The sequence below is a fragment of the Hyperolius riggenbachi genome, chromosome 4, assembly GCF_040937935.1.
Source record: "Hyperolius riggenbachi isolate aHypRig1 chromosome 4, aHypRig1.pri, whole genome shotgun sequence".
Taxonomy (NCBI): Eukaryota; Metazoa; Chordata; class Amphibia; order Anura; family Hyperoliidae; genus Hyperolius; species Hyperolius riggenbachi.
The window spans coordinates 398,147,024-398,160,208 of record NC_090649.1 but is presented as its reverse complement, the minus strand read 5'-3'; positions in this window follow the sequence as shown (position 1 = coordinate 398,160,208).

Genomic DNA, 13,185 nt, shown 5'->3' with positions numbered 1-13,185 from the left:
GAAGCCCAATAATCTCCTGAGAAGTCACATGAGGCAGAAGCTACCTTCCCACACGTTGTTCTAGATGCTGAAGAGATGACAGAGAAGGGGTAATATGCTTAATATTCTGGTGATTTACTTTATTAATTTTTCAGCATTAAGTTCTGTTAAGATGTTAGCAAGAAGTTTTTTTAGAAGCTATTTTTTAAGCCATTTCTTTAAGAAGATTACTATAAGTTTTACACAGCTACTAGATACACAGCTACAGATGAGACTACTTTTGATCTTATTCTACATAACACAACTGTTATATTCTTTTTTGAATGTACTTAGAAGATTGATGAACGCATGGCTATAAAGCCTTGATAAGATGGAATACTGTTAGAAGGAAACACTACTTGGAACTGTTCATATTTTGTATATATGCTGTATGATAAGCAAATACAATTTTTCATATAAAACCCTATACTGAGTGCTCTGATTCATTTCAAGGTTCACAGTCAATCTATAATTACTGTTATAGAGGGTTCAGACCCCGCTATGCCGGATTTATATGATAGCAACACTTCAAAGGCTGGTCCTTTACTGAGTTAGCAATCATGAAAAAGGCAAGAACCGCTGAGGTTTTTGACAACTCCATTGCATGATCTTGCACCTTGTTGTCTGTCTCCCCATTTATCTATAGCTGTGCAATATGTTGGCACTTTATAAATACAATAAATAATAATAACCCATTTTAACACAAAAAATAAAAATCCTGGGGATGATCTAGCATTCACATTTAAAGTAAACCTGAGACGAAAGGGTGTAAACGTTTTATACATACCTGGGGCTTCCTCCAGCCCCCTCCACGCAGATCACTCCCTTGCCGCCTTCCTCCTCCTCCTGGATGCTTTGGTAGATGCTGTGACAATCCAGCCCTGCAAAATCCTCATTGCTGGATCGTCAGAACGTAGTAATGTGACAGAGCGTGCCAATCCCGTCTACTCTGCTCCCACTACCAATCGGGAAATAGTCACTTCCGATGGTTGGAAGTACGGTGAACAGACGGACGCTAAAGATTGGTCGCAACGCTGTCGACAATATGTAATGTGACAATCACTCACCAATCCCGTATTACTAGGCCACTGTTGCCATGCAGGTCTCATGCACTGGAGACTTCTGGAGGCAGATTCACTGTGTGCCTCGTAAATGGTTAAGAATGGTTGGAGGTGCCCATACATGTACAATCATGATTGTATGTACAATCGGTAAACTAAAAATATTGATTTCACACTGGAAATCGGGTAGTTTCACTGCCACCACTCTCCGATTTGAAAGGGCGAAGAGACCCCAACACTATCATAAAATGGCAGCCAGCCCAATCACGTCCGACATGCTCCAGTTACCGATTGGGGAATAGTCTTGAAGACTGTGAGCAGTGTGACGTTAATGAAAGGTTACTGGGTCCATATATGATGCAATCCCGATTGTATGTACAATCGATAAACTACAGTTATTGATTTTGCAAAGGAAATTGGGTACTAGCTAATCCTAGAAGGAAGAAAATGGTTATTTACAAAATAACTAGCAAATCAACACTTTGTAAGAAAATAATAAAACATTGCGGTAGAATGACTCTTCGAAGGGCAGATCCTTTGTAGCAACGATCAGATGACCAGAGCAGGCACAAGACTGAACGATAAAATCGTTAGTTTTATTCTAAAACTACATACACACAGTATACTTTAACCCACAGATAAATATACCTGTCCGGCAGAACAGATTGGGTTGATAGAAAAAGAGGAGAGATGAAAAGGAACAGAATGTCTTAATGTACAGTTTAAATACCATTATTGGTAGTCCATGCGGCAATCAAAAGTCTTTGGATAAAGTCTAAGATGGCCGATTGCCAGAGGCCTTTGGGAGAAGCAGTCTGCCAGTGTCCACCTGGCTTGTAAGGATGTTATTCGACAAAGATTTTAGATGAAGGACTTTGGACCCTGGGCCCAATGTCATTGGAGTTTTAATCCTCACTGTAGTTGGGAGGGTTATGACACGTACAAGTCCAGCCTTGTGAAATTTGAATAGGAGCAGTGCCCCATTAGACAGGGAGAGATGTTGGCCCAATTCATGTTTTGCAAGCTTTCTCCGTGCCCATAGGTCACATCAAGAAACAGAATGCACATTCACAATCAGCATAATTTTATAAATCTTCTGATACTAAACATGAGGACCATGGGTGACTCATAACACCGTTTTTTACTTCCACCCTTTGTAGTACTGGTTCTGGAAGATCCAGATTGTTGAAAATCTCTCAGGACCAGTGTCACGTGAAGTCCAACACACTCTGCGAATTTGAAGGACCTGGTAGCTTTGTAACACCAGAAATATTACAAACACAGAAGTGTATGGATTATTATAGACATTTCTGGGTCACAGTAGGTCAGCTGCTTCCAGAGAGACCCTGATAAGATCTGTGCCTTTTGCCGCTCTGGACGAAGGTGTGAAAGCTGGAGCCCGCTTGTCTCTCTAAAGACAAAGCTGGAGCCCGCTTGTCTCTCTAAAGCCCATTGGCGGATCATTAAAATCCAGTCTGCTCCAGTCTTATCAGCTAAACGTCCGACCGCACACACGCCCGATTTGACGTCAAAACGAAATCCGACATGTGTACGAGCCTTAAAGAGACACTGAAGCAAAAAAAAAAATATGATATAATGCAAAGAAAATATTCTTCTGTTTTTATTTTCAGTTATATAGTGTGTTTTATAAAATTGCATCATTCTTTAATATTTGCAGTTTACACACTACTCAGCATTCCAAATGATTTTTTTCAGAGCAGTCTTGTGAACTATTGACCTGTCCTCTGGCAGAGAAAAAGAAAATTCTTCACTGATAGTTGAAATGATAAATTTCAGAAGACAGCCCTCTCTGTGACTTTGAAAGTCGTAGAGCTTAATGGCTTTTTTGTATAGAGATAACAACTGGAGTTTCTTAACTCTTCCTGTACTGGAAACAATTAGACTTATGCCTCTGATCCTATTGTTTTATTTCTTAGCTGTACTACACATACAAAAATCATAATATCATATTTTTTTTTCTGCTTTAGTGTCTCTTTAAAGACTCAGTTTTATTAGATTCTGGCAAGCAGAAACTAGATTGATGGCATCATCATACAGCAGGGGGACTATGTCCTTCCAGGACCTGATAAGGGACCAGGGCTGAATTAGCATCTTCTGGCCTCTTTGATGTACTGAAAGCTACACCCAAGAAATTATTTGCTAGCATCTGACCAGGAAGAGGGGGACTGTGTTAACCTCCAGCTGCCCTGCTCTTTTTTAAACAAAGCCTTTTTCCTATCTGCTGTCACTTTTTAATAGTGGCTACAGGGAAAATTTTAAAAGGCTCTAACTACTTTATTTTGACGAATAAACGTTTATTCGTCACATATGCCCTGTTAGCTTTGCCATTCGGGCGTACTGTGCAAGTGCGGCCCTAGCTGCACGCACCCACTTCGCTCCTGTAGCTGGGAGCACGCATGGACGGACTGCTCTGACTGGCCCTGACTAGGCAAAGATAACAGGGCATCCAGGAGGCGGAGGACGGTGGCGAGGGAGCAATCTGCGTAAAGGGGGCTGGCGGAAGTCCCAGGTATGTATAAAACATTTACACCCTTTCGTCTCAGGTTTACTTTAACTGTCTTCATGCCTGTGACATTCTTCTCCATTACTTTCAAGAACTCTGAATTAAGTGTTTATACTTGTGGTATGTTTTAACATTGGGATTGATTTACAAAGCATTTCTCTTGAATTATCTCACCTTACTTATCAACTCACAATTTGTCTCTCCTTGTATGACCTAATTAATGATTTGTCTCTTTTTATCTAACTCATGATTTATTTCTCCTTATTTGTTTATCTCATGCATTACCTCAACTTATGGTTAAGGTGAAAGATAAGTAACCTTTGTGAATCAACCCCATTAAGTGACAGAACTACCTCACAGTGTTGCAATCCAGCACTGATTCCGATGCTCTAAGAAAGGGAGTGACTCCTGAGAGATAAGACAATTACTAGTAGTACAAATACAAATAATATCTGATACACTACTCAACCTTCTTGATGCTAGTGCTACAAAGTATGGACATGACTACAATCATCTAATTTAAATATATGTTTTCTAATTTAAATATATTACTTTAAAGTGACACAAAAAAAATGATATAATGAATTGTATGTGTAGTACGGATAAGGAATAGAACATTGCTAGCAAAGAAAATAGTCTCATATTTTTATTTTTAGTTAAACTGTATAGCTTTTTTTATTAACATTGCAACATTCTGTCATATTTGCAGTTTGTTCTGTTTTACAGTTTAAAATACAGAGGGTGGTTTACAGAGCTAATGACCCTTTGAACTTTAAGCAGTAAAAACCTTATCAGAAGGTGTCTGTCACTGTTTCTTTGATGTATTAGGGTCTGTTTCTACCAGCTGTGGCGGCACTTCCTGTTGTGCGAGTGTACAGCCGAATCCCGGAAGCTGTACCATACTGCACGGCTATGGGATTCACTGCTACTCGCGCAGAAAAATGCTGCAATGTCGTCCGAATTGTTATGGCAAGCAATTCGGACGGCTGCTGCTGCATTATCCCCTAGTTTCCCCATGCGATTTGCCTGCAGGGAAACTCTGCAGATTCAGCCCGGTTTTTGCTGTAGTGGAAATGGGCCCTACAGGCGTGTACACACGCCAGATTTTTTTTTTTAGATATTGCATAGCTACAAAGGGAGAAAGTTGCTTGGATACCATAAATGAGAGATTAAAAGGGTTTTGCTGAGCAATATAGCTTGGATTTGGTAGCAAGGGACAGATACTGCTTAAAACTGAAATTGCTCAATAGACCTACCCCGAACAAGTCTTCAGCTGAGAGGTTGTAATACTATTATATACAGTCCTGACCAAAAGTATTGAGACTGTCAAAAATATTGGAAATTAGAAAAGTTGGTGCTTAAGTTTTTATAATAGCAATTTGCATATACTCCAGAATGTTATGAAGAGTGTTCAGATGAATTGCAAAGACCTTCTTTGCCATGAAAATTAACTGAATGGCAAAAAAACCTTTCCACTGCTTTTCATTGCTGTCATTAACCTCCCTAGCATTCTGGACGAGCTGAGCTCGTCCAGTGACGCCGGAGGGCACGGCTCAGGCCCTGATGGGCCGATTTGAATAATTTTTTTTGAAACACGCAGCTTTGCTAGCTGCGTGTTTCTCCAATCGCCACAGCTCGCTGCCGATCCGCCGCATAATAGGCCCCCCCGAGACCCCGTGCGCAGCCTGGCCAATCCTTCTCGGCTGCTGTCGCCTTCTACCTTGGCGCTGACACGTATTGTTTAATTTAAGTGCTGAGGGGTGGATCGGGACTCCCTATGACGTCGACGATGTCAATGACGTCATTCCGTTCGTCGCCATGGCGACAGGGGAAGCCCTGAAGGAAATCCTGTTCAGAACGGGATTTCCTGATGGGCATGATCGCTGGCTGCAATCGGAAGGGTGGGCGGGAATCGGCAGGAAGGGGGTATCATGTAGCTAGCGATAGGCTAGATACATGATTTAAAAAAAAATAGGTTTAAAAAACGACGCACGGCCGTGCGCCTGCGCAGAATCAGAATTTGTCCCTGCATCAGCCCCGTGTCAGTGTAATCCAGGCAGAGCAGGACATCTTCAGCCACAGCGCTCGCAGTGTCCATCAGAGGACACCATACTACCTTGTCTATTGGCCCCTTTTATGACCTGAGGCGCACGTGCGTCGGGATCATGGGGTGAACCAATGAGCAAGGCAGTATGGTGGCCTCTGATGGACACTGCGAGCGCCGCAGCTGAAGATGTCCCGCTCTGCCCGGATTACCCTGACACGGGGCTGATGCAGGGACAAATAGCCACAGAGGGGACCTGCATTACAGATCTACAGTAACTACTGCCATGCCACCCAGGGAGTTGTGAATACCGATCGCGCTGTGGCCTCCGCTCGGGGGACAAGCTACAAGAGATGACCCAGGAATTACAGATCATTGCAGCGTCTGCTGCTATGCCGGGAAGTTGTGAACACAGATCCTGCTGCTGATGCTGCCGCTACTTGGGGGACAAGCTACAAGGACAGGCATTGCAGCGGCTGCTGCTATGATGCACAGGACCCCCGCCAGATCATGCTGCCTGCCGCTGGCACAATCGCCTGGACAGGTATATTGTAACATTCGGACTATAAGACGCAGTAACTTTTTCTCCCCACTTTTGGGGGAGAAAAAGTGCGTCTTATAGTCCGAAAAATACGGTACTTGTAATATAACTTGAACTTTCTTCTCCAGCTTTACCGGTGCACCGGCTGTGAAGAAAAGAAGATAAAATTGATTTATGTAGTGTAAAAGCAATGGATGTTTTGTGAATTCATTTCTTTGGTTGAATATGTACCACTTCCTGCTAGGAACAAGATGGCGCTGACCAGCTGCCACGGCACATAGCTCCACATTTTTTTTTTTGCTTCTGTTTTGCTTTTATTTTGTCTTTTTCTACCTTTAGTTTAAAGTAGCTGTAGCTAGTCTGTGCCACATCTAGTGAGTCCCCGCATACCGCGTACCCACGCTCACCTCCGACTCAGCCTGTACGGATTCTGCTGCCGGTGTTCCGATCACTGCCTGCTGCCCGACACATCTCCGGCCACCCACATGGAGAGCCGAACCCACAGAACACAGACAAGCCCTGGCGGACCACGGGGGGCATCTTCTCCACCGCAGCCTCCTGCTCCTGGAACGCTCCCGGAACGCCGCACATACTGGGGCCGACTGAGGACGCGCCTGCCGATCCCCGCCAGCCCGCCACCTCCGCTAAGGCAGCACCACCAGGGACCATCCTGCAGCCACATTGGGCGCCTGCTGGGGAAGCCACTCCGGGCCCACTGCCAGGCTAGAATCGCTCAGGCCTGCCAGCCCCTCACAGGCCTGCAGCGGAAAAGCTCACGCACTGAAGCTGACCTCCAGGGCTGCCTCTCCCTCCTGCAAGCCGAAAGGGAACGATATGCGGTCTACTCCTGGAGCCACATCAGAGCCCTGACTCCGCAGCTGACTCTTGGCAGGACAAGAAGCACCCAAAACCACGTGGCACCCGTCCATCAGACTGCCACTCGTCAGGGGTAAGACCTCGCCTCTACTTTGCTGTCTGCCTGATTATCTGCTCACCCACAGCTCAGTTAGGTGCTGACTGTCTGCTTATCTGATCACCCACAGCGGTTTCTGCCTCTCTGCCCTCCAACCCTGCTAACCCCTGGCCTATCCTGCTTATGCCTTGCCTGCATGCATTCTGTTGACCTATGCTGTCTTGGTGCAGCGACTGACTTTGTGGTGCAGAGACCTTTGGGGTGCTGTGTTGTTTAACTTTGGGGTGCTGTGCTGTTTAACTTTGGGGTGCTGGGCTGTGTTTCAGCAAGCTGTCGGATCCCATGAGCAAGCTGGAGGTACTAGGATGCCATGTTCCCCCACCCACTGCTGGCGTCCCACCACCCCTCACGCCGGCGGCCACGGCCTGCCCATGCCGCTCCCCGCCACACGCACCACCTACACCAGGGAACAGCTTCTAGAGTGGGAACTACATGGCCCCCCATCCACTGAAGCCAGGCTCCTGACCATCCTAGTCTGGGATCACATACAACAGGTCCTGGACCCAGCCCTGAAACTCTGGTCAGGTCAGCGGAGGAGAGGATGTCGCGCCGGAGCCCGCGTGAGGCTATGGAAGAGGGGTCTACGCTCAGCCATCCCCTCAGTCCTCCTGGCAAATGTCCAATCCCTCCCTAACAAACTAGATGAACTGCGCCTCCTCTGCGACAAGAGAGACCTCGGCAGCACCACCCCGGCCCTCTGCTTCACAGAAACATGGCTACATGAGAACATCCCCGACAACGCCCTCCTTCTCCCGGGCTTCACCATCATCCGAGCAGACCGGGACCCTGTCCTCTCTGGGAAAAAAAGAGGGGGTGGCATCTGCTTCTACATCAGCTCCGCATGGTGCCCCTCCTCGGAGATACTCGATAGGAAGTGCTCTCCGGACCTGGAACTACTGCTAATCAACTGCAGGCCGCCATACTCGCCACAGGAGTTTTCCTCATACATCCTTGCCGGAGTGTACATCCCTCCCGATGCGGATGTCAAATCTGCCCTACTGGTTTTAAGCGAGACCATCTCGCAGTGGGAGACATCCTTCCCAGACTCACTATTCGTCATCGCGGGCGACTTTAACAAGGCCAACCTGCGCCAGGAGATGCCATGTTACCATCAGCATGTAGCCTGCCCCACCAGGGGCCGAAACACCCTTGATCACTGCTACACGGCACTGAAGGAGGCATATAAAGCGGTTCCATGGGCAGCCCTGGGCTCCTCTGATCACTGTCTCATCCATCTTATCCCAACCTACAGGAGGCGCCTAGAATCAGCTAAACCGATCGTCAAGTCTGTCAAGGTGTGGTCGGATGAGGCCAAACTGAAACTTCAAGCCTGCTTTGAATGCACAGACTGGAAGTCCCTAGAAGCGCCAAACCTGGATGAATGGGCAGACAACGTCGCCTCATACATCAGTTTCTGTGAGGACTCCTGTGTACCAACAAAATCCTTCAAGGTGTACCCGAACAACAAGCCGTGGTTCACCAACAAGCTACGGCAGCTGCGGAGGCGCAAGGAGGCTGCACACAAGTCCGGCAACCAGGAGGACTACAGAAGGACAAGGAACAACCTTAATCGGGAGCTGAGAGCTGCCAAAAGAGAGTACGCTGAGAAAATTAAACACAACCTGTGCTCAAACGACTCACGTGCTGTATGGAAGGGGCTGAAGGCTGCCACTAACTACAAGCCCCAGCATGCAACTCCCAGCCCGATACTGGCAGAAGAACTCAGCAGATTCTACTGCAGGTTCGAGAACCAGGAAGCCCCGGAGGGGAACCTGGAACCAGCTATCCCACCTCTGGGCCCTGCAAACAACATCCTGAGCATGCCCTCTCCCTCGGTGGTGTGTGAGACTGAGGTACTGCGCTTCTTATCATCACTAAATGCCAGGAAAGCCTCTGGCCCCGACGGAGTATCTCCAGCCTGCCTGAAAACCTGCTGTCGGCAACTTGCTCCCATCCTCTCCGCTATATACACCAAGTCCCTAAAGGAAGGCAAGGTCCCCGTATGCTTCAAGAGGTCTACCATCATACCTGTCCCTAAGAAACAAGGGGTCTCCAAACTTAACAATTTTAGGCCGGTGGCCCTGACATCCGTCATCATGAAAACCATGGAGCGGGCGGTCCTAGCCTACCTTAAGCTCTCCACTTTGCCCCTCCTAGACCCCTTCCAGTTTGCCTACAGGGCAAACAGGTCCACCGATGACGCGATCAATATCGGCCTGGAGCTCATCAACAATCACCTTGACAGGCCAGACACGTACGTTAGGATACTGCTGATGGACTTCAGCTCGGCCTTCAATACCATCTGCCCACGCATTCTCCAAAGGGACCTAGCTGCACTTGGAGTCCACCCGAGTCTACAACTATGGATCACAGACTTTCTCACCAACAGGTCCCAAGTCGTCAAACTGGGAGATATCCACTGCCAAGCAGCGACGACGAACACGGGTGCTCCTCAAGGCTGCGTCCTGTCTCCATTGCTGTTCTCCCTCTACACAAACAATTGTAGATCTGAGGTAGACTCTGTCAAGGTCATCAAGTTCGCTGACGACACCACCATCGTTGGCCTCATCACCAAGGATGATATCCAGGGGTACCGCCAGCAGGTGGAGAGAATCTGCAACTGGAGCAAGGAGAATAGACTGGTGCTTAACACTGCAAAAACCGTGGAGCTAATCATTGACTTCAGGAAGTCCGCACCCACCCCACCTCCAATTTATATCGATGGCACTGAGGTAGCCAGAGTGCCCTGTGCCCGGTTTCTGGGTACTACCATCTCCAGTGATCTCAGCTGGAAGCCCAACATCACTGCCACCCAACGGAAAGCACAGCAGAGACTCTTCTTCGCCAGCTGAGGAAGTTCGGCATGACTCAAAGAATTCTAACCAACTTCTACTCCGCCACCATCGAGTCGATCCTCTGCTCTTCCATCCTAGTCTGGTATGCTGGCGCCACCGTCAGCGACAAGGACAAATCAGGTCAGCAGAGAGGATCATTGGGTGCCCCCTCCCCTCACTTGCGCTACTACACAAAAAAAGGCTGAAAGGCAGGGCACTGAGGATTGCCAACGATCCGTCACACCCAGGCCACCGCTACTTCAGCCTGCTGCCATTGGGCCGGAGGCTACGGACCATTTCCACTAAGACCACGAGACACAAGAACTCATTCTTCCCCTCGGCGGTCAACCTCCTAAACTCTCTCCACATACTACCAACAACGCAAGTCCCAATGAGCAGCGGGGCTAGCCGCGATTCGGCCGATCAGTCAACTGTACCAACCGGCCCACAAGACTAACTGTCAGACATATCAATGTCACACTGGGACCGTGATGTATACTTTATTGCAATGCAATGTTAACTTGTCGCACCAGCTGTCTGCTGCTATCTAACTATGTCTCTATCTATCTATGCTTTCCTTTTTTTCCTCCTGAGCGATATGTATTGTACTGTATTGTGCCAAAAACAATTCCGGACATGACCCAGTCATGCTCGGCGAAATAAATTATTCTGATTCTGATTCTGATTCTGACTTTGACCATTGTTCCGGTCATAATTAAATTCTTGATATTCTCATCTAAGTCAGTGTCTGGTGGATTCCTCTCAGTCGGGTAGAAATAAGAGTCAAAACAGGTTACATACTGTATATATATATATATATATATATATAGATGCGAAAGTTTAGGCAACCTTGTCAATTGTCATGATTTTCCTGTATAAATTGTTGGTTGTTACGATTAAAAAAAAAAAGTCAGTTAAATATATCATATAAGAGACACACACAGTGATGTTTGAGAAGTGAAATTAAGTTTATTGGATTTATAGAAAGTGTGCAATAATTGTTTAAACAAAATTAAGCAGGTGCATAAATGTGGGCACCACAAAAAAAGAAATGAAATCAATATTTAGTAGATCCTCCTTTTGCAGAAATTAAAGCCTCTAAACGCTTCCTGTAGGTTCCAATGAGAGTCTGGATTCTGGTTGAAGGTATTTTGGATCACTCCTCTTTACAAAACATTTCTAGTTAATTCAGGTTTGATGGCTTCCGAGTATGGACAGCTCTCTTTAACTCACACCACAGATTTTTTTTATTATATTCAGGTCTGGGGACAGAGATGGCCATTCCAGAAAGTTGTACTTGTTCCTCTGCATGAATGCTTTAGTGGATTTTGAGCAGTGTTTAGGGGCGTTGTCTTGTTGAAAGATCCAGCCCCGGCGCAGCTTCAGCTTTGTCACTGATTCCTGGACATTGGTCTCCAGTATCTGCTGTTACTGAGTGACCCCACCATATTTTACTGTAGGTAGCAGGTGTTTTCTTGGAATACTGTGTTTTTTTTTTACTCCATACCGAATGCCCCTTGTTATGCCCACATAATTCAATTTTAGTTTCATCAGTACACAGCACCTTATTCTAAAATTAAGCTGGCTTGTCAAAAATGTGCTTTAGCATACCTCAAGCGGCTCTGTTTGTGCTGTGGGCAGAGAAAAGGCTTCCTCTGCATCACCCTCGCATACAGCATCTCCTTGTGTAAAGTGCGCCGAACGGTTGAATGATGCACAGTGGCTCCATCTGCTGCAAGACGATGTTGTAGGTCTTTGGTGCTGGTCTGTTGGTTGATTCTGGCTGTTCTCACCATTCGTCGCTACTTTTTATCTGAGTTTTTCTTGGTCTGCCACTTGGAGCCTTAACTTGAACTGATCCTGGGGTCTTCCATTTCTTTAATATGTTCCTAACTGTGGGAACAGGCAGCTGAAATCTCTGAGAAAGCTTTCTCTATCCTTCCCCTAAACCATGATGGTGAACAATCTTTGTCTTCAGGTCATTTGAGAGTTGTTTTGAGACCCCCATGTTGCTACTCTTCAGAGAAAATTAAGAGGAGGGAAACTTATAACTGACCCCCTTAAATACTCTTTCTCATAATTGGATTCACCTGTGTATGTAGGTCAGGGGTCACTGAGCTTACCAAGCCAATTGGAGTTCCAATAATTAGTTCTAAAGGTTTTGGAATCAATAAAATGACAACAGTGCCCAAATGTATGCACCTGCCTGATTTTGTTTAAACAATTATTGCACACTTTCTGTAAATCCAATAAACTTCATTTCACTTCTCAAATATCACTGTGTGTGTCTCCTATATATTTAACTGACATTTTTTATCGTAACAACCAACGATTTATACAGGAAAATCATGACAATTAACAAGGTTGCCCAAACGTGTGTGTGTGTGTGTGTGTGTGTGTGTGTGTGTGTGTGTGTGTGTGTGTGTGTGTGTGTGTGTGTGTGTGTGTGTGTGTGTGTGTGTGTGTGTGTGTGTGTGTGTGTGTGTGTGTGTGTGTGTGTGTGTGTGTGTGTGTGTGTGTGTGTGTGTGTGTGTGTGTGTGTGTGTGTGTATTTGAGGTCGACACAAGCTGGGATGAGAACGGCTCCTTCAGTTAATCAATCCTTATGTGTGACAATGTCTTTAATAGTATTTGAAGTCATCGATCTCACACTGTGAGCTTATGCTGAAGCTGTCCCTAAAACGATGTGATGCATCTGCCAAACTTTTAAAGAACAGAGGTAACACCCAGAAACTTGTACGCAATCCAGAATACAGCAAACCTGAAGATCAGGCAAGACACACCCCCACTTACAATCTATTCCACCTTGACATCAAACATTCCATTCACCTGACTGCTTCATTTAATGGAACACCCTTTCTATTTCTCCTCTCCTATGTCACCAGATTACATAGGTCACACACAGCTGTAAGCAAGAGAACAGGCGCTCATGCATTTCTGTATATCTGCTACCTGCAAAAAGGGTTTGAGTAAGAGACAAGTGGTCAGAGCTGGAATGAGCCATGAAACTACGTCAAGCATTGCAAAAACATTTCAGGCTAAAAAACCTAAAGAATAGCATTCATCATAGAGGATAGTAAAATCTGACAGTAATAAGAGCAGGACTGGTTCTAGTAAAAAATTAGGAGCCCTTTGTTGCAGCCAAATGTCCAATCACCTCCCAGCTGTGCTCTCTGGGGCCCCTGCAGAG